This window comes from Falco biarmicus, chromosome 13, assembly GCF_023638135.1.
Source record: "Falco biarmicus isolate bFalBia1 chromosome 13, bFalBia1.pri, whole genome shotgun sequence".
Lineage (NCBI taxonomy): Eukaryota > Metazoa > Chordata > Aves > Falconiformes > Falconidae > Falco > Falco biarmicus.
Genome location: NC_079300.1, coordinates 29,820,148 through 29,841,869, shown reverse-complemented (window position 1 = coordinate 29,841,869; position 21,722 = coordinate 29,820,148). Strand labels below are relative to the sequence as shown.

At 51.0% G+C, this 21,722-nt stretch overlaps 1 pseudogene; it reads right to left on the bottom strand.

The window, feature by feature from the left end:
• Positions 1–358: 358 nt before the first annotated feature.
• Positions 359–21,722, bottom strand: part of LOC130158280 (hydrocephalus-inducing protein homolog) — a 52,467-nt pseudogene continuing 31,103 nt past the window's right edge.

Genomic DNA, 21,722 nt, shown 5'->3' with positions numbered 1-21,722 from the left:
CCAAGACAGGATCTAACTCTAAAAAACCCTAACCCTAAGACAGGATCTAACCCTAACCCTAAAGCTAAGATAGGATCTAACCCTAACCGGACCCTAACCCTAAACCTAAGAAAGGATCTTAACACAGGACTCTACCCCCCAACCCTAACCTCTAACCCGAACCCCAACCCAAACCTCTAAACCCTAAACACCCCAAACCCACTGAAACCCAAACTCCCTATAACCCCTAGAAACCCAATCCCCCTAAGCCACCTAAAACCTAAAGTGCCCTAATAACCACAACGCTAACCCCAAACTTACCTGAGTTGGGGGCTTCTTTTACCCATTCACAGCCAACAATATAAATTACACAGACACAAAAGCGGAAAATAGCTTTTATTCACTTGGTTTTGCATTCATACAGATATTAATACAATACACATGTACAAAAGAATTCACCTACAAGACCCTCATTCAGGCAGAAGAACAGATAAGTGAGGCAACGCACCTCATCAGTCCTACCACAGGTCAGCTACAGCGATGAAGAATGATACCTATTCCAGTTGCCCCAATACGGTACCATCCACCAGATGCGCAGGTGCTGGGGAGCCCCTCTTGCAGCGAGGATTTGGAGAGCCTCTCCCGGCAACGGCCAAGTGCTGCGCAGGGCGTCCCCTCATAGCTGAGGTCTCCAAAGTCACTGCAAGAGGGTCCAGCTTTTGTGCTACGGAACAAACAAGCTTACCTCATTGCAAATGTGGAAACATCTGGTTTCGCTTGCCTCTCAGATCCCGCCAAAGCCTGGCCAGGGCTCACAGAAGACCTGAGGGAGTTTCCTTTATCTACTGCATTTTCACCACCCGGTTCCAAATGGGGCCAAACAGCTGGATCCACGGCCTTGGCCACCCGCCACAAAACAAGAAAGGATGTGCTACCTCTTTCCTCATGATTCTAGTTTAGCTAAACTACACACTTTGCGCTAAGGATCATTCATAGGACGCCAAGGACCATGCACATTTTGCTACAGATCCAATACTAAATAAATATACATACACACACCCCTCTGTGTTTTAGGGCCTTACCTTACCACAATTAGGGCCCGCACTGTGTTTCAGTACTTCAACTTCCCTCAGATAGGGCCTACACCAAGTTGTCGGGCCACTGCAGAGTTTTTGCCCAGAAAAACTTACCTTATTTATGGCCTTTGCTGCATTTAGGATTTAAACATACCTCATTTAAGGCCCTCGTCAAGATTTATGACCAAACCATGTTTCGGGACTTCAACTTCCCTGCGTTAGGGCCTGCGCTGAGTTTTCAGGCCTCCGCTGAGTCTTCGGCCAGAAACTTGAAATATTTATGGCTTTTGCAGCATTTTAGGGCCTAAACATACCTCATTTAAGACCCTCATTGAGTTTCAGGGCCTAAACTTACCACAATAAGGGCCACGGGGGGTTTCAGGACTTCAACTTCCCTCCGTTAGGGCCCGCATTGAGTTTTCAGGGCCTCCCCTGAGTTTTTGGTCAGAAAAACTTACCTTATTTATGGCCTTTGCTTCGTTTTAGGATTTAAAATTACCTCATTTAAGGCCCTTGTTGAGATAGACGGCCTAAACTAACCTCTGTTAGGGCCTGCGCATTGTTTCAGGACTTCCGACTCCCTCCGTTAGGGCCTGCACTGAGTTTTCAGCCTTCACTGAGGTTTTGGCCACAAAAAAACGTAACTCCAGCTCCCACAGACACCTCACTGCCCCCCTCCGCAACATCTCCATGCCCAGCCCAAGACCTTCCCAGCACCCACTCTTCCAGAACTCCCCTCATCTTACAAGAGTCCCCCAGACATCTTCCTGCCCATCCACCATCTCCCAGGGCCTACCCAGATGTAATGCTCACTGCCCCACTCCCCAGAACATCTTCTGCCTGCCCACCTTTCCCCCCTGCCAGACACTTCACCCAGATCCACCCCTGCTACACCCTCCAACACCCAAAAATGTCTTAGAAGAGACCCCCTGGACATCTCACCCCACCAAGGCCCTCCCAAGTCTCTCTCCAACATTTCCACAGCTTCCCCCCCGCCCCCAGTGCTTCCCTAGCACCCACCCCCTGCTTCCCGCTGCCTGGACTCCTACCCAGCCCCACGAGGAGAATTCACGTTTCCCAGCCCTACACCCCTCCATAAATACCCCTTGCAGCCCACCCAGATGTTTCCATGACCCCCACTCCTGCATACCTTCACAGCCCCCACACAACATCCACACATATGCCCACACACACAAAGGGCTTCCCAACACATCTCCCAACCAGACCCATATGAGGCAGGCTCACCCTCACTGCCATGTCCACCGCACCACTGGAACGAGCCTTTAGTCATCGACCGCCCCAGGGCTGCAAAAGACATCTGGTGCCCTGGCAGTACCACGTAGCAGCAGCAGCACCCACCTCCACAGCTGAAAGCAGGGCAAGAGGCAGCAAGACCCCAACCAGGACTGCCACACCACTCACCTACTCATCAGCCAAGGTCTGCAGCACCGACTTTTATTTGCCAGGTGGCTGCAGGGGCGGGGCTGCCAGGGCGGGGCCACTCAGGCCATGGGGTGTGGCTGGGCCAGGCCATTTCGGGCCACAGGCAAAGCTATACACAATACCAGATAGAATACCAGAGACACCGCTTTTTATATCAAAATCCTTTTCATTTTCTATCAATGGATACTAGTTTTCAGTATGCATAAAAGGAGAGGCTTTTTCTTTATTTCAACCCTTCACACCCATACCTACAGTTTTTAAAAATGCTTTAAAGCCACCCACAAACTGCTGCAGCTACTGCTGCAGCTACTGCCAAAATTTCCTACCAAGCACCTGATGAGTAACAAGACTAATAACACTCTCCACAGGCGCTGCACAGGCAGGACCCTCGGTCAGTCCTACATGACCGGTTGCTTCAGCAGCACTGCGCAACATGCTGGGAGGGATGCGAGGCCACTCCGTGAGCAGCACCGAGGGCCACCAGTGGCAGCGGGGGCTACGTAACTGCTTGCCACGCCGGGAACAGGGAAGTGAGACAGATGCCCACTTACCTCCTCTGCTCCCGAGGGGAGGGGCTCCACCTCCACAAACCGCATCCTTTCCTGGGTCCCCACTGGCCTCCGACCTTCCAGCTCCTCAGCAGTGGAAAGCAGCAGCTGGAAAATACGCACCATGGGCTACAGGAGGCAGCTGGCTGGGCTGAGGGGGATCACTGTGCTGCAGACTCCACCACCTCATTGAGCCAAGGGCAGCTAAGATGGGACACAGGCACACACCAAGTATGGGGACACCCGTGCCATTAGATGAGTGTGGGTCCAAGACCCCCTGCGGATGAGACACAAGGTGCAGGTGGAGCCCATGTCACACCAGCAGGTGGGCTCGGACCCACCAGCTTGAACAAGGAAGCTTTCATGTGTCAAGGGCTGTTTTTTCTGCACGAAGCCCCCCAGCTGGTCTCAAAGTGAGGTTGCCAAAAAGCAGGGATTGGGGCTTTGGGAACAACAGACTCACCCTTCAGACCCCATCAAAACTATCCAGATTCTGCAAAACCTCCCACATTTCACTCATGTCAAGTATTCCGGGCTCACAACTGCCCGTCTTGCCAGAAATCCCGCAGGTCCACAAAGCTCACTGCTGCCCCAGGAGCCATCAGGATCCACCCCAAGCCCGGAAAACCCCACTGCTCACCTCAGAGCTGTGGGCTGATCCAACAAAAACCTTCCTGATGTCCAGCTGGTCAAAGCTGAAGCGGAGCTGGGGCCCTGTGCCGCTCCCTTTGATGCGCAGGGGCAGCCTGGTCTCATGGCCTGGGGAGAGATTGCCATGTCAGTACCAGAATTCCTTCGGTTCGCCTGGATTTTCCAGGCAGCCTCAGAGCCAGTCCCTGACTCCGGGGGGCTGGGTGGCACCAGCACTAGATGCTCCGCGAGAAGATACAGGACCCCTCTCTTCCCTCAGGAGATATACTTTGGGGCTGGCTTCTCATTTCTAACTGAGCCCTTGGGCTGCTTTATAACTTAGCAATCACTTTGCACCCTGAAAAAGATATGCTGCGAATAAAACACGATTTCGGAATTCCTTCCCATGCACTTAGATGAGCTTTGAAATCCGTTCAGTGAAGGCACAAAGCTCACAAAACAGAACCGAAGATAAAAATCTGCTGTCTGTATCGCTGCCATCGGAGATGACCGCACAGGAGCTGAGAAGGAAGAGCCCAAGCAAGGCCCAGCAGCCGGCTGACAGCGGCACCCTAGCAGCCAGCTGAACCTTGAGCAGTTACCATGTCAATAAAAAGCTGTTTCGCGGCCTTTGTATCAGTCAGCTTGGAGCAGTAAGGAAGGAATCGAAGCAGCTGGGTTAGTGCTCTCAGCACCCTCCAGAACAGGAGCTTGGCTGCTGGGGACCACGGGCCTCGCACCTCCTTCCTCTTAGATGGGGAAAATCATTTCCCTGGATGGAAATCTGACAGGGACCTCCCGCTCTTGAAAACCACCTTAAGCAGCACCACACCGACGGAGAGGAAGGACAAGGTAACCTGAACCACGGAGCTTGCTGCAAGCATTCCCTGCCCCGTGCCAGCACAGCAAAGCCATCACGTCTCTAAAGGCAAAGGTGGCATAACTCGGTGGGTCAGTGATAACTGCTCCCAGCAAAAGACGTGACAGCACTTCTGTAAGCCAGGAGGAGCACAAAGCTTGTCTAGCAGACTGCTCGAACTGTGCTTCCTGGGGAGGGTGCTCACCCTGCTGAGTACAGCGAGCCCTGTACAACACTTCGCAGATGCAGCATAGACTTTGAGCCACAAAGTGACAGGTCCCACGCAGGGAGAGCAGCACACGCCTGGTACTTTCACAGACACTCTGCGCTCAGCAGGGCTCAGCCACCTACGGTCTGGCAGCGCCTGGAGAGCGGGAGGTGACCCAGGGGCAGGGAGCACGTTTCACTCAGCTCCTACTGCCTCAGGAGCCTGACAGTGCATCCATGGAATAAAGACTCATCTTGCAGGTCTACAGGGGCTTAGTGCTCATCCACCAAAGCTCTTCTGCGGTGTAGCTCTCTGGCCTTTACAAACACCTTGCAGCAGAGCAAATGCCTGGTATGAAAGCTTATCCCCTCACTGCTTTGGCTGCTCTGCGATCAGTGGTCAGAGCCAGGCATCCTAAGCCCTGGCTCTGCACAGACCAGCTGGAAGCCACAGGGAGAGCAGGAAGGTGCCGGCACTGCCCTGCTGACCACCGGCCCTTCCTAGCAAGTCCACGGGGACCAAGTGGGCTGGAAGAGTATTTGTGCCCTGCCTTTGCGGTGGGTGGCAGGAGGAGGAGAAAGGAGCCGTACCTGAGATGTCGCAGTAGACTGTTTGTTGGTAGACTCAGGCTTCTCGGGGTTTGAAGATCACATTAATTTCAATTGAAGAATTTGGCCACACATCTCCCTCCTAAAACAGAAGCAGACAACAAACCATTTATCCTCAAACATTATATTTCTTGTTTTCAACCACAGCCCTGTAAGCCTTTATTTAGAGCATCAATGAAGAGCAAGGAGCAAACAGAACTTATCCAAATTTGTAAGACTTTGGAAGCAGCTGCAAAAAAATGTCACTCCCTTACCTTTACTAGCACCTGGTAAAGGCTTTTTTTTTTTTTTTTCCCCCTTAATTAGGGTTCTAATAAAGGAACGAAACTGGCTGGCTTCAGCAAATCAAGCATTTCTTCAGAAGTACCAGCTGATCTAAGGACAAGGCACCTCCAACCTTTCCCTTACATCCCTGTGTCACTATGGTCATGGGAATGTTTTACCCAGATCAGAAGAGAGTCAGCAAGTCAAAGGGATTTTTCCACTCTTCGTTACAAACGTGCTGCCTCTTATACCCTCAACCTGTACGTGCATGTAACTCTTTAATGGACTCTGGTGAGTCAGGGCACTCGGCACCAAGCAGAACAAGCCCTCCTGCCTGGGGAGCAGTGAAGACCAGGCTCCTCCTGCCCTGTGCCACCAGCACTGAGCCAGCTCGCAGGCTCTTCCAGCTGATGGATGACCTGAGAAGGGAGCTGAGAGTCAGATGCAGCCCGGTTGTCTCTGCAAGGCAGAGGCTCAAACAAGAAGAGATGGCATTTGCTTACAGCTCCACACCTACTGCAACAAGCAAGCTCTTTTCCTTGCCAGGCTCTTGCTCCGGGATTTAAGTCCGGCCCATGCTACCAGTGTGTGTGCAACCGCTGCTTCCTCAGGGTCTTCGTTCTCTCCCCCTCTCTCAGAGTCCTGGCACTGGTGCTCAGTCCCAGGGAGCCTCGTCATGTGTTTTCAGAGACATCCCTGGCTTCTAAAGGCTCTTGCTTCTTGCGACTGGTTTCAACAAAGGCACCACTGACATCCCCTCAGTCCCCAGCACTACAAATGCTTCTTCATTCATTTGTTGGCATAAATATATGCATCTCTGACAACCATAATAATACTTTAAAGCAATGAAAAAATCAGCTTATAGAAGACCACAAAAAGAACAGTTATTTTTCTATGCACAAAGCGAGGCTTTGATTCTGCTTGCTGCTGGGTATTCTCCGTACTTTGTCCAGAAGAATCTTTAACTGACTGGAGCCTCCAGCGCTGCTGCAGCATAAATATTAAACAACTATAATACTTCCCATCAACTTAGCACATAGAGCTCAGAGGCCAGTCCCCACAAAAATTAAAGAACTATGACATGCTGAGTTACTGGGCTGCAGCTATAATAATTCCCTAATGCACAGCGTGCTCAGAGGGAAGAACAGGTAGAGAGAACTGTTTCCAACTCCAACAAACCAAGCGTAAGAACAGAGAAGAAAGAATAAAGTCACCTGGATTTTTCTCAAAACCTAGAGAAAACACTTCGCCAGATCAAACGGACTTTGTGTTTCTATCCAGCAAGCAACTGGAGGAAGATGAAGCATTACTATATGATAACACACTCACTTGAGGAAGCAAACTAGGGACACCAGCCTGCAACTCACAGTCAGCATACAAGATACCAGATCCCTCGGGTCCCACTGGGATGCTGCACGGACTCACAAGCATCCAGAGAGTAATCTTGAATTTACAGGAATAAAGCAGCCTTTGGGGTGCTGCTCCGAACAACATAAGCTCTGCTACGACACCTGGAGCTTGCCTAAGCCAAGCCACTGAGAAGAAACACTCAGATGACAGATGTCCCTGGCTTGGCTAATTAGAGTCTAATAACTCACGAGTGCTCCTCACCCAGCTGCTCGCTGTATGTTTAACAGACTGAATTCAGTGGTCTCACCCTGGGCAGACAGTCCCTGGGGATGGGGCGGGGGTACATTAGGCAGCTGCTTGCATTTGCTTCCAGCCTGACAGCTGTAGCTGAACACACACCTCAGCTCACCGGCATTCTGCGCTCCTTAAAGGGCGCTGCGTGGGCTGAGCTGCCCAGTGTGCCCTTAGCTGCTGGGGTCCTCTGCCCAGAGAGCTGCTGACAGCCCTCACTTGGCTCCTGCGTGGCAAACAGTGCCTTGCCAGGCTTACCAGCACCACTCGCCACATAAACCATCGCTGCTGCTGTGCTGAGGAAGGACGTTAATGAAATGCTGAGAGCGGTGACGATGCTTGAGGTCTTCATCTTAGAGGGGCACAAAGCGGGGAAGGAGAGCGCATCCTGAGTCTTCAAACCAAAACACTGGGGTGCAGTAAAAGGGAGAGAAGTTCAGCAATGAGTGGAAATGAGCTGAGCCCACTTTCAGAACAGCCACCCAGATCACTCCAAGGGAAAGTCTCCATTTGCTCTGTAGAGCCTCACAGGCCAAACTGGAGAGAAAGTATTTGAATGAGACAGGACAGGACCAGCGAGGCTGCGGGTGAAACCTATACCAGGATTCGATGTAGTTCTACCATCAGGCTTACGAGGGCTGAGCACAGGCAGATCACCGCAGCAGGCAGCTGACAGCTCGTGCTGGCTGTCAGACAGACGATGCCTGCCACAAACCCAGCATCCAGTTTGCTGGGACCACTGTTTCTTGCAAGACTTTGGGATCCACCTGAAAAAGCAGACTCGAACTTTGCACCACGTCATCTTGTAGCACAACACGTGCTGCTCTAAAGCAGAGTTTGTACAAACAAGAACGAGGTCTCATAGAGCCAAGTCATTCCTGGGAAACTCAGAAAGCATCCCTCCTTCCACTGAGGCCAGAAAACAAGCTTCTTGCAGCCTAAGGCAGCAATATCAGTCTTTCAGGTCAACTATCTAACAAAGTACTCTTTTGCTGCTTGTTTCTGCTGGATCACAAGCCAGTGGTACTCACTGGTCTACTTCATGTGCCGCCATCAGATCTATTGGCCCTGTGGACGCTTCGGTGCAGTTTGGTTATTACTCAGAGGCTGACAGAGGCAATACATCTCCCGTTAATGGAAGCAAGCTGTTCTGATCCGATATCAGAAGTTGATATCGGGGACGGTTCTTAAACAATCCCAAGAGCGAGATTAAGGCACAAACGAGGCCAGATGCCGTACAACCTTACAAGTTTTATTCTCTACAACAACTGATGCTTGCGATAGGACAGAGAGGAAGAGAAAGTCAGAATCCCTAAGCAAGAGAACGAGAGAGGCGCATCTATTCACCACCACCAACAGGACTCCAGCAATGTTTTGTCTCGGCGCAGTTGTCCAAGTCCCAGACTCTGTGGAGGTGAGCGAGCGGGTGGAGCAGGTGGAGTCGGTGAAGCCTGTGGAGTCCTCTGAGCCGCTGAGCACCGGAGTGAGCGGAGCCCCAGCAGTTATAGGTTTCAGTCCACACCATTTCCCTGAAAAACCGCCCAGTTCTCTGAAATAGTTTAGCTCGCACCATTTTCACCCGCACGCCCAGGTGTTACCGTGCTGGCTCCACAGCCCCAGTTCCGCTGGGCCACACATCTCCAGCAGCAGCTGTCCCATCTGAGGCTCTTTCTCACCAACAACAGGATGTTGTGGTCACAAAGTAGGTAAAAAAAGTCCCTTCTGCTCGGCAACAGGAAAATGGTGGTCGTGAAACAGTGATGTTGAGACAATTTTATTTTCTGTCCTTACACACAAGCGTAAAACAATTCATAAGCAAAAATGAAGCTAAGCAGGAAAGGAAGAAAATTAAAAAGAACCGTTGGCCTGATGAATATGTACCTGCCAACAACAGCGCACTTTTCCAGCTGAGTGAGTTTAGCTGACTTTGGGATTCGATGAACTCCAAGGCCAGCACATCTGTGACAGAAATACAGCCGACACTGTGATCTTACCCCCACTTTTTTGGAGCACAGTAACAGCAATACATCGTGGAGCAGGGATAGGGACAGACTTGACAGGGCAGCGAACCTTGGGAGGTGGGGCAGAGCCAGAAGGCAGGGACAAGAGCGGGAGATGACAAACAGCCCATGCCTGATGCTGGTGACAGCTCTGTCTTGCTACAAGCTGCACCCGCATCGCCTGCCCTGCTCTAGTCACTGCCAGTCGAGCTTTGGGTGAACAGGACTAGGACGGCAAATGCAGGAGCGGGCTGCAAACTAGGACCATGCATGGCAATCAGTTAGCTGAGGGGAATGTGCTCGAGCTTGTCTAGACAACAATTAACATGATGAGGCATGTTTACAGAGCACAGGGGAGTGGGAGACGGATGGCGCCAAGGAAAGGTAACACCTTGCTGTTAATTGATGGTAGTTAACCACCAATCAGGGATTGCCTAGTATGTAATTCTTAGCTTAAAGAACCAATCTGTTTAAAGCACGCAGCTTCTGAAAACATATATAAACTCATGATTGTGTACAATAAATCGACATTTGCTTGCATCAAGCTGCGTCCCGTCTCTTCATTCGCCACAGGCAAACTGCCCCATTCCCCCATGAAGCTCTGGCAGCCAGATAGACTGATACTCGGTGTGCCCGAGCCCCTAACGTGACTTGCAGAGCAACGATCCCGACTGCAGCAGTGAATACACCCGGTGAGACATTGCAATGACAGCAGGGAGGGGGGAATACAGAACTTCATAAAAATCAGTATTTCAGTAAATTCCAATTCCCTGTTTTACTGCATATAGTAACGGAGGCACAGCAAGGCTCTGACCCACTGCAGAGTCCACCTAGGCTCCTGCGGTACTTCCAGTGCTCCTCTCAGGGCAGCAAAAGCCTTCCAGGAGCTCCTCGGGGGCAGGGCAGCACTCTGGGGTCCAGTTTCTCCAAGGAGGTCCCAGCATACAGAAGGAATCTTCAAGGCCTCAATGCCCAAAGTGCCCAGGAGAGAGGCAGGAGGATTCACACTTACAAACTGGATACACCTAGCCTGGATCATCCACCAGGAACCTCAGGCTACAAAGCCTGCATTACCCTTGAATGCAGAAGCTGAACATCCCAGGTTCTCCACCAACCTGGGACATCCAACTCCTGCATCAAAGGCAGGCAACGAGGATACTCCTCCTCCCCAGAGGAACCTGAACACCTTTGGTAGCCCTCACACCACACCACTGGTATGCCAGCCCCGGCAGCGCATGGCTACGTGCTATCTCGTAGCCCAGAGAGCAGCCTCTGTCTAAGCCCTGGGCTCTCTGCAGACACTAAGCCTGAGACCCAGGGAGCAATCCCTTCCAGTCTTTGCAGCTTCATCCACCTGGTTGGGGACTGCAATGCCCAGACTTATCCTGTTCTCAGGTGACAACTCCTCTCCTGCTTCAGCAGCCTTTCTCTCCCCAAGCTGGGACCTGTCCACATGAAACCCCTGGTCCCCAGCAGTCCCTACGCATCTAATGGACACCATGAGATGGATCCTGGCAGAGCCAGCAGTGATGCCCTGCCTGCTGCTGGGTGCCAGGGCTTATGCCCAGCAGGACATCTCACGTCAGCTCCTGGAAAGAAAACCAAGCCTGCCTTCAGCTTTGCAGAAGACTACTGTAAACCAGCTCAAACGAAGGCAAGGTCCTGTCAGAGCTGGCTACCCCAGCCAGGGCTCACTCTCCAAGGCTCCCTCTGCTTGCAGGCAAGTGGGCACAACAGGGAGGAGAGCAACATCAGGGCTTTGCAATCTGCTCCGGCTGCCTGTGGGTCTCCACATGGGATATGAGACATCGCCTGTGACACAAAGCCCAAGTTGTCCTGGCCTCCTGTTCCTGCATCACCGCTGCTGTCAGAAGGAAAACTGGAGCTGGGTCAGCACCCACATGGCATTTGTCTGACACCAGAATGTAATCCTGACTCAAGATGAACCCAAACCAAACACCGAAATGTGAACTTCCACTGCATCAAAAAAATACAGCTTCAGCAAGAACCTGGAAGAACACTGCGAGTGTAAATCTTCAAACAGCGAGGGAGTGGCGATGGGTCCCTGCAGGTGTTATTCAGAGTGGCCGAGGCCCCGGCAGGATGATCTCCCCAACACCACCAAGACAAGACCACAGTGATTGCTGCAGCGTTGCTGGGATCTCTCTGTACACTGTATAATTAACCTGTCTGGGAGGGAGCCCAGAGCTCTGGGCCAATGTCATTTCGTACTTGTAAAGCCTCAACAAGACAAGGGTGCAGCACACAACCCTCCCTTGCCAGGGATGATGTCCTGCCCCGCTCCAGGAAGCCAGCCAGTGATGCAAGAAGATCCTAGCCAAGGTATCTGAGGAAACAAGCCTACGGACAAGCAACAAACCCGATCCTTTCACATGCATCAGCACAGCTCTCTGCAACAATCCTAATGCAGCGTTACTGCTGGAGCCTCGCATTCATATCCTCACTCCCAAGAAAACCTGCACCAGCAGTTAGTAGACTCAGATCTCTCGAGCTCCTGACATGAAATCACCATTCTGCAGGATTCAATGTATTTGGACAGAAACTCTGGGCAGGACATCCACAGTCAGCTTCCCTGTATTGTCAGTGAAGCTTTAAGCCAGACTGTTCAACTCCAAAAGGGGAGGGCAAGAAGAAATCATGTCACACATTATTCCACTATTCTGTGGCTACAATAAATTCTTTAAGTACGTAACTATTCCGGGAAACTTTTGTCCTTTCTCCCTTCATTACTGCTGTATGTCAGACTATAAAACTAGAAAATATTGTGAGTTTTTCTCCTGGGAAATTAAAATAGGCTGTAGAAAAGGTTCCTCACATTCCTGCTACCCCACAGAGAAGAAAGAACTGCTGACTAAAAAGGATACGCCTCATCAGCCACCCTTGCAGGCTACTGCTACCTGTGTGTGCCAGCCCTGGGACATGGCAGGAGCCAGCAGTCTGCCCAGGCTAGCATGTTCTCCGTAAGATGGCAGTTGAGTCAGAGCATGGAAAACCACCGTAGATGCTCACCAGGACAGAAATGCAACTATGCAGTGCTGTGAACATGATATTGCAACACTTTGGGCTTAATGTCGGCCTCAGACAGGCTGCAACTGGCAGGTGGCATAAAATACAGGTGGTGGATGTACGATGATCCAGCACAAAAACTCCTGCTGTTGTGCCCTGGCTTTGCTGCAGCATAAGGCAACGTGATACAGGAGGGGAGGGCACACCATGACTCACCGCTACAGAAGTGATCTCGATGCAAGAGCCCAACCATAAATAGATGCAGATCCTATTTCCCCTCCCTCAGCCCCTCAATAATGAGAATCTGTTCAATCTCCACCAGCCTGAACAGGAAAAAGCTGGTCTTGAAAAGTGGGGCACCACCAACTGTCGGCCTGCTTTGTTTTGTGGAGGGACGAAGGTCCATGGAAAGGAAATCACTGCTCAAAGCAGACCAAAAAACCCAAAGACAGAGCTGGCAACATGAGTACTGAAGTGACTCCCCAAAGTGCATCCCGTTAGTTCAGGGCACTTAGGGAAAAGGCTACGCCAAAGCCAACATCTGCCGCCTCCTATAAATAACCGAGCCCACCGCGAGCGGTGGGATGGACCACAGCTTCCACTGGAGAGGGCGCCTTCTGCCAAAACCCAAAGCATCTGCAGTCCCCTCTCATTTGGGTGGGGACCAGCTGGGCTCCCCAGCTGAGGTGGAGGTTTGCAGGAACAAACATCGCTGTTGCCTCCTGGCCCAATCCCTAGACCAACAGCAGTAGCAGTTTCATAACCTGGACATCCAGAAGACCACCTCCATCAGCTCAGAGCTGACACATGGCATGGAGGAGTCGCTACCAGGCGATGACAGGACAGTGACAACTTGTCAAGGTGAGAGCAATGGTAACAAATCCTTGTCCTCCCTTTCCTCTGGTTTCCATTTCCAAGGAGTCAGCTCCCATATGTCTGTACTGTGACTTACAGCTAAGCTGTGGTGGGGAAGGTGCAGCAAAAAGCAAGGACTTTGGCCTTTGGTAGCCACCTGGGCTTCTACCACAGCTGCTTCTGCTGATATACCATGTGTCTTTGCAAAAATAAATCAAATCGGAGAGGCGCTCAGAAAGCCAGACTTACAGAACAGCTTGTCTCCCACAGGCTTGGAGGACTGCTCAAAACGTTCATGGTCACATGCTAATTCCAAGATCACTGCCTCCTCTTTTTTGTTATTATTTTCATCCGCAAGTTAACCCCATACAGGCTGAAATAACCCGCTGCAGCTTCCACAGACAGCAACACCTGGCAGCTACCGGCCCACTTACACAGCAAAGCCGCTGCACAAACCCTGCAAAGCCACCTGCCCAAAGAGCCTTTCCAAGGCTATCATCCCTCCAGCGGCCTCCTAACCTCTGGGAACCTCCAGCCACTTGTTCCAAGGGTTTGATTCTTTCTATAGGGTGCTCCCAGGGTGATAGGTGAGAAGAGCAGCAGCCGCTTTTGGCCAGAAGGTCCGAAGCAGCAAGGTCCCAGCTCTGGCAGGGCCCCTCCAGCAGATTTACACGGCGCTGCCAGAAGGGGCCTGTCCAAGCTAAAAGTTACGGGGCTGTCACGGGGGAGAAGGTTGTGGAAGTCAGCGGCAGTGCATTTTTAGATTTTACACTTGATAAAGAGGAAAAAATACTAACATTTGATGTGAAGACACCCATGTGCCGGGGGGAAGACAGCAAAACTCTGAATGTGAAACTCATTGTTCCATAAATCATGGAATTAATGGAAATCAGAAGATTGATAATGCTGGACAGGACAGAAGGGGAGAGACTCCTGCAGTAGCCCACTTACACTCAGTCCTAGAGCAAACTATAACATCAACACAGCCATTTAGGAAAGGTTTCCACTCAAGGCATGAGGACAGGCTACACTCTGGGTCTATACAGCGCTACGTGGAGCACCAGGACTCAGTGGGCAGCCAGGCTGCTGGACCTCACCCTAATGCACTTCAGGAGCCCAAGAGCAGGTTAAGCTCGTTATGGAGGTATAGTTGGCTGTACTGGAGCAGGAGCCCTCGGACACGCTCCAAAACCAGCTGACACACTGCAGGATGCTCTTAATGTTCAGCTGATCAGCTCCCACTCCCTGCTACAGCCCTGCTGCTCTGACACAGGCTCTTGGTCACATCACACTGCTCTCAGCTGCGGCAATGTGAAACTGCAGCTGTGCTGACATGGGGGGCTCTCAGCCTTGTATGGGCTACAGGAGTAACCAAGAAGAGAACATGATCCCCTTCCTTAAAAATAAATAATACAAAAATAGTTTCACCTGTTTTACAAGAAAGAAGAGTCTAAGATTATTCTAGGGTTTGCTCCAAGATAAGAAGGGATTTTACACTGCTCAGACAGCAGGCATTCATCATCTCAGACCATGCAAATACTCAGAATCAGGGCTGTAGTTAATTGAAGGACATGAGGTTTTGTTTGCATAAATACAAAAGTAAAAAGTTTTCTCTAAGTGTGCAACAGAACTCAAAAAAGTCTGTTTAAACCCACCAGCCTTGCGTGCAGGCTCACAGACGACGCTGGGAGGGAGATTCAGACACAGTCTAAATCCAGATTATATGAAGGGATTGGTCTTGCCGCAATTAAACTTGGGCTGAACTTTGCCTCCTTTCCGTAGAGGACCTTATCATTCTTCAGTATGTGAACTAATACTCATGGCTAATCCCCATATGCTACGTGTAAGGCGTGCCCTTATATATAATCATCGATACCGCGGAACACTGTAAGGACACTTAGGAAGTGCCCTTAATTTATAGCCCTTGCAGCAGAGCTCAGCTTTAGGCAGGCTCTCAATGCCTGCCCAGAGCTCGCAGTTTAGAAATGCTTTTTGCAACAATCTCTCCCAGCCTCACTAGAAACCTCATGTCTTCCCTCTCAGCACATCAAGATGCTGATGCGGGGATCTGCCAAGTGACCTCATTCAGGGAGGAGGAGGAGGAGGAAGGGAGGTTCTCAGCTATCAGTTACCACCGGCTCAATGGCAAAAATATCGGAGAAAAGCATAGAGTCTTCTTGCACCTTTGCCCTCTGGTTTTGGAAGGCACGGGAGAGAAGGGCAAGGCGTTCTCGGAGCGTGGGGTCCACCGCGCACTGCTCAAGAAAAGAATTCCTCTCATTCTCCTCCTGCTTCTGCAGCCTGTGACAGCGCCTGCAGCCACAGGGAGACACAAACCAAGCAGATAATTTAATGAAGATATTTGCAGAGACTGTTATGTAAGCGCAGGAGCAGCAACGCACTGGGGGAGAAACAGCAGCAGCAGCTCAGCAAGGGGCTGACCCCAAGCCACGGGGTCCCAAGCAGATCAGGTTATCCTCCTGCGCTGGCACGGCAGGTACTTTTACACCACACTCACAAGCTAAGAAAAGGGTTTTGAAAGCTAGCAGCCCTCAGGAGAGCCTCCTGGCTCAAAGCTACTGCCACGACTAATGGACAACCCACCAACACCCCTCACATGGCTTTGCCGCCCGTAGAGGTGCTCGGGGGAAACGGATGAAGATGAAGGAGCACACACTGCAGTGCTTCACTGGGAAGCAGAGAAGCAGCCGGGCTTCAGCTGCAGGTTACCAGCATCACTTGTTTATCTTCCCTTTTGCACCGGCAGGGATAAGCAAACTCTGGCTGCTCCGTTGCCTACACTGCCATCCAGCAGAGGATCCCAGAGCACTTGCAAAGCAAACTAAGTGAAATTAATGGGTTTAGGTGCATGAAGACAGAGGCCCCGAGAGCTGAAGGGACTTTGCCTGGCATTGAAACAGAGCAAGGTCTTAAAAAGATTAGTCAGGATGAGTTTGGTACAGTGCTCTGGGTGATGCTCTCTTTGTGTTGAGATAAGATAGAGATGGCACCGCCTGTTCCCTCCCACTGACTAAAGTAAAGTACCCTGAATAATTTGAAAAGGTGAAGGAATGTACTCTGAATAATTAGAAAAGGTTCCACTGAGGATGTTAAAAGTAAACCGCGAGTCAGGAGATCACTGAACAAAGAAAGCTGAAAGGTTTACTTCACCTAGATCCCGCCTATTATGAATAGAATTATAGATGTTGAAATCAAATGAATATGTATGTAAAGATGTTGTAACCTCTCACAAAAACTGTATAAATTACCCAACTTTTCACTGAAAACTTCGGAGCTAGTTTGTCCAGTGCAAATCAGTAGCTCCCCAGCGTTGCACGAAATAAATACCTTTGCTGCCTAAAGACAAAATTAGTCTCTGAGCTGTTACTCTGTGCCGTTTTGGCATCAGCATCAGCCAATAAAGAAGTCAGCACCAGCACCTCTGAATCCAAACCCTTACATCCAGCCTTGAACCACTTCATCTTTTTCCTCTTTTTGGCCTTCTCCACAGAGCTTTGACACAGGTCATCTCTCCCTACTTGGTAGTTGTAGCAGCGATCATTGCAGCGTTGAAAGCTCACAACCAAGAGGTGAGAAGGGAACACTGCTGCAGAGCACTTGCTTCCCAGCTGGCACGTTGCTGTGCCCCCTTCACGCTCCAGTCCCCTGGCCACCAAGAACCAGCAGGAGATGAGGGGAAGGCTCCGTACACAGAAAATCGAGGCAACATGCTATAAACAGGACAGCAGTCACCACCCAGCTGAATTCCAATACAGTAAGAAAGGAAACACAGTCACAGACGTTACTAGCGGCACACAGACAGAGCCTCCGGCAGATGCTGTCACCGGTGCCAAAAATACTTTCTTTGGCTTGCTCCCCGTGGAGTGTCGTGGGAAATGTTTCTCCATGGCTGACCTACAGCGTTGTGCATGAGGAGGGCTTCCAGCCACCGACATGAGCAACCCTCAACTCAGCCTTCATCAACAGACAAGAATTCCACCACTACATTCCAGAAAGTCCTGCAGGAGGGAGACAGAACAAACCCCTGGGTAGACCTTGTGATGATCCACATCTTTCTGGGTGACAGTCAAGCACAGGCTGCTGCACTGCCTCCTCCCATTGTCAAAGTCCTCTCTGCTCTGAGACCTCAAACGCTTCTCCAACAGCAGCACAGTGGCCTCGGAGCTATGACCACCCCTAAGACTGCAAGTAAGGAAGAACAAAGTGCCCTGGGCACAGTAGAGAACACAAGCTGGCATGAGATCAAGCATCATTGCAAAAAAATTGGGGAAATACGTTAACTGTGGGGAAAGCTGGTTGCTTCTGAGGGGAGAGAGGATCACTCAGGGTCCCGTCTGAGACAGGCAGGTGCGGAGAGATGCGAAAAGAATGGTGCAGGGAAGTACCAAGAGAAGGTCATGAGATTTTTTCCTTTAGCACACTGAGCTTGCACCAAAGTCACACACTGTGTAATTAAAAACAGAGAACAGTGGAAAACTAGTTTTGGCCTTCAAGGCATTTCTGACCTAATTACATTGAACTTTATTTGCTCAGAAGCCCATAAAAAGTGCTCCAGTTTAAGGCAGTTTCCTGATCAGCTGTGGGTTCAGACTAACTCCTATACACCTACAGCCGTCCAACTCTGAAAAGTCACATAAGGACCCCCTACATCACCCCAGCTTTGAAGTGTCACTTCCAGTGCCTTCCCCTGGGCTAGAAGCATTTCCTTGCTGCCCCAAACGGAATTTCAAAGCTTCAGAGACACCCTTTGGAGAGCCTGCCCCACCTCTCAGCACCGTGAAGACACAGGTGCTGAAGCCCAAAGGCACTTCCAAGCCCTGTGCTGCCCTGCCTTCCCTGCAGAACCCTCCACCTCCAAACTCTCCCCAGCCCCGGAGCAGGGGCAGGGATACCTCATTGTGCTGGAAGCCGGGACAGCGCGAGGCAATTCAGCATCCTACAGCCGGATGGCCTCAACTTTCGAGGCCAGCAAAGCACCCTGCCCTGCGCATTACTGCAGAGGAAGGCTGAAGAAGGTTGCCATCCCACCAAAGCTGGAGGGGAAGAAACTGCAGTGAATATCACAACAGGTACGCTGCCTGCAGCTATTAGGTGCTACCGCTCAATGCCGTCCCAGGTAAGGAGTGCCGACACTTTCCTCAGCCTCACAGACCCCTGCGAGCCCAGGGACCTGGCCTCACTGATTTAGGGCTCCCACAGATGGGAATTTGCTCTCCGAGGAAATGCAGTCATTGCAATCAACCTTTCCTTCCCAAAACATCAGCTGGAATGTGGATGGAACTGGAATGGGAAGCACCGAGCTCCATTACCCTGAAACCCTGATACTGTGGATGCTTTATTTGTCCTATACCATCCCAAAAAGCACCAAAATCCCTCTGAGGCCGTACGGTAGTTTTACCCCTGGGCAGTGTGTCTTACTGAAAGGAATCTTCCCAACGAACTTCAGCTTCTCCTGATCCTCCTCTTCTTGAGTAACAAAAGCCTTCCACTGGAAGTGGGCTATGATTTTACTCTGGTTGTGGATGACCACGGATCTGTGGTTTGACAGCATGATGTAGGTCTTCCCAACTGCCAAGGAGTTCGTGTCTAGCCTGATGTTGACATCTTCAGCCGCCCCATGAAGGCTTGTGTGAGTATCTTCACCTAGAACAAAGCAAAAGGGAGATATTGCTCACCGCCCTTGCTGACGGGAGTACAAGGAACGGAGGAAGCCACAGGGAACAGAAGTGTCACAGCTTTTAGCTGTATGAGCAGTTCCACAGATCAATGCATTTATTGCATCCCGAGAGCTGCATGTGTACAGCATGGGGACGTCCTGGGCACCACCTTAAAGCACCTTAGTTCTGGGTGGGCTTGTAGAGATTTATCCCTAAGGCGACACTACCTAAAAAAACAGACTTTTTCAGATGTGCCCAGGTAGCCTTTGGGTCGCCATCCCACCCGGGTCACAGGGAATTCTGCATCCAAGTCATTCAGGTGACTCCGAGGAGGCCCACCTCAGTCACGGCTTGCCCAGAGTCTCCTGCAAGCATGCCATCAGGGTTGTGTCTCTCCTGATCCCTTGTTGCCAACATGCCAAGATGCCTGGGGCATGCAGGCAGAAAAGGGAGGTAAAAAGAAACAGGCAAAGTGACAGCCCACGACAGGATGGGATGCAGATGAGAACTTCACTGTCTTGGAGCAGCAGCATCCTCACTTGCTGTGGGTCTGCGAAGATGTCAGACTGAGACCGGTGGGACACAGCCCACACCAACCTGCCCATCACAGCCCTGCAAGCCCATTTCTTCTGCCTGGAGCCTGCTGGTGCCTATGCCTGAGCGTGCAAGTCTACACCGAGTATTCCCAAGCTGTCCCACAACCCGAGCGAGCACACCTTTGCTTTCCACCTCAGACCGAGCTGAAGAGGAGAGCGCCACTGGCTATGCATGGCAGTCAATTAACGCCTGGAGTCTTGCTGGAGCACCTGCCAGCACTTCACCCTCCAGAAGTAACCCCCACCAAAGCGCCCTCATTGCCAAGAGCTTCCAAACCTTCATTCTTCCCAACCAAGCAACTCCCGGGAGTCAACTAAGCTCAAACTTGAGCGCCGAGCCTACTCTGCCTGTTGCAGGTGAGGGTCTCCCAGGTGAGGAGCAAACCACAAACATGAGACATCCTCCATCGAAATGGCACTTCTGTGGAGCGTGTTTAAAGCCTCAGAGCCAGCCCCAGCTGAGAAGGGCAGCGACCTGGCCACCCCTGGAGAGCATCCCCCTGCCGAGGCAGAGGCTTCTCCTCGCTGCACGGGTTACAGCAAGGCAGCCAGGGGATGGACCTGCCTTTCCAAGGCTGCCATGCAACAGCACAGGGGGATAGCTGGCTGCCTACTGGATGGACTCCTTAAACCCTAAGCCAGACACAATCCAGCAGAATCACAGTCGTGCCGGCAAAAAGAGCCCCCCCTCTCTTGGAGGGAGGTTGGGGAACGACTCACCCTTCAAACAGATCTCTAGAGCCATTCCTTCATCTCCACACATGGAGAGTTCAGCCTTCGTGCCTGTATAACCTCAACTTCTCTGCTCTTAAGGGAGCAGAGGAGGAGTGGGAGGGATTTGTGGCCAGAGATGAGTTATGTTGCGAGAAACAGCAACGTTTCCAATGACTGGACAGCCTGCTTTCTATAACAGACAACTTAGCATACAAAAATAACCGAGGTTCAGAAGCGTTACAGAGGCAGGTGTGCTTTATAAGCACTGCCTTCCCCCTCCACTGAATCCTCGGTGTACGCTGGCAAGCAGAGGAAGCAGGACCCAAGAAATGGGAGACATGCACAGTGCTTCAAGCATGCACAGCTCCGGTTCATAAAAACATGACCTCATGCTCTACGAGACAACAAACTACTGCAAAATAAACTCCACAAAAACTATCATGATCTCACTGTCTAAACCCATGGCCACGTGGGTCTTGAAATAATGAGTATAGTTCTGATCTTAAAAACCAAGCCGAAGCCTTTGACATTTAATCATTCTTTCTGCCCTTCTCCAAAGTACAGAGCAGCTTCCATATGAAGACTGAACAGGATTCCTCAACCTAGAAATCACAGAAGAGATAGGTAGGTTTGTAAAAGCACGAATGGCCTGGGAAAATGTGAACAAGGGAAAATTTGTCACCATTTGTCATAAAACAGGAACCCAAGGGCCTGAAATAGTATTAGTCAGAAATTACAGAAGTGTAGTAGTAGCACTTTCCCAAGGAATGAATATTCCTTCCTTTGGAACGTACTGCCATAGGAGCCTACAGAAGCTCATAGCTACAAACCCACAAAGCAACTGGACAAAGGCTTGGAAGGTAAAACCATCAGAAGTGATTAAACAAAGATGAGAATAAAGCCTCTAGCACAGAAAAAATGCTAACTCCAGGGCCCACGAGGCAGAAAGCATATGCACTGCCTGTTCTACATGCTTTGCTAAGCATCCCCTACTGCTGCTCTCCTGGAGAGGAACCGGGGACACAGACACACTTATGCTCCCAGCTGACACCAGCGTCCCCCAGGGAGAGACCAGCACGAAGCCACACAGAACAAGGGCACACTCAGCCTTTGCCCCTTACCTGCTCACTTGAAGCACCAAAACATGCAGAGGTTTCAAAAGAAAAGGGTTTAGAAGGAGTCTGCAAAGCAAGTTTAATGTTCTGCTTTGAAGGATGCAGAGCGTGGGCACCATGCAGTGTCCAGCACTTACCTGTGTCGTAGTGAACTGTCAGGGGTCTGGAATAATCACCCGTCTTCTGTGGGTGGAAGTCCACTGTTACTTGCACGGCATCACCAATCCCAAGAGTCCCAGCAGAGGGATCGACAGAGAAAGGGCTGCAACACAGAGAGGCACATCAGGATTATTGTGGGAGATTTGGGGACTATGCTCCTTTGGCTGTCTCGTTCACTCCAGCTCACCTGCGCAAGCAAGAAGCAAACAAACCACAGTCAGCAGAAGAAAAAGAGAACAGACAGCATCAGAAACTGAGCCACCGACTCGACTCCTGAAGAGCTCCAGCCCTCAGAACATCCTATGCTATAAAATAACCTCGT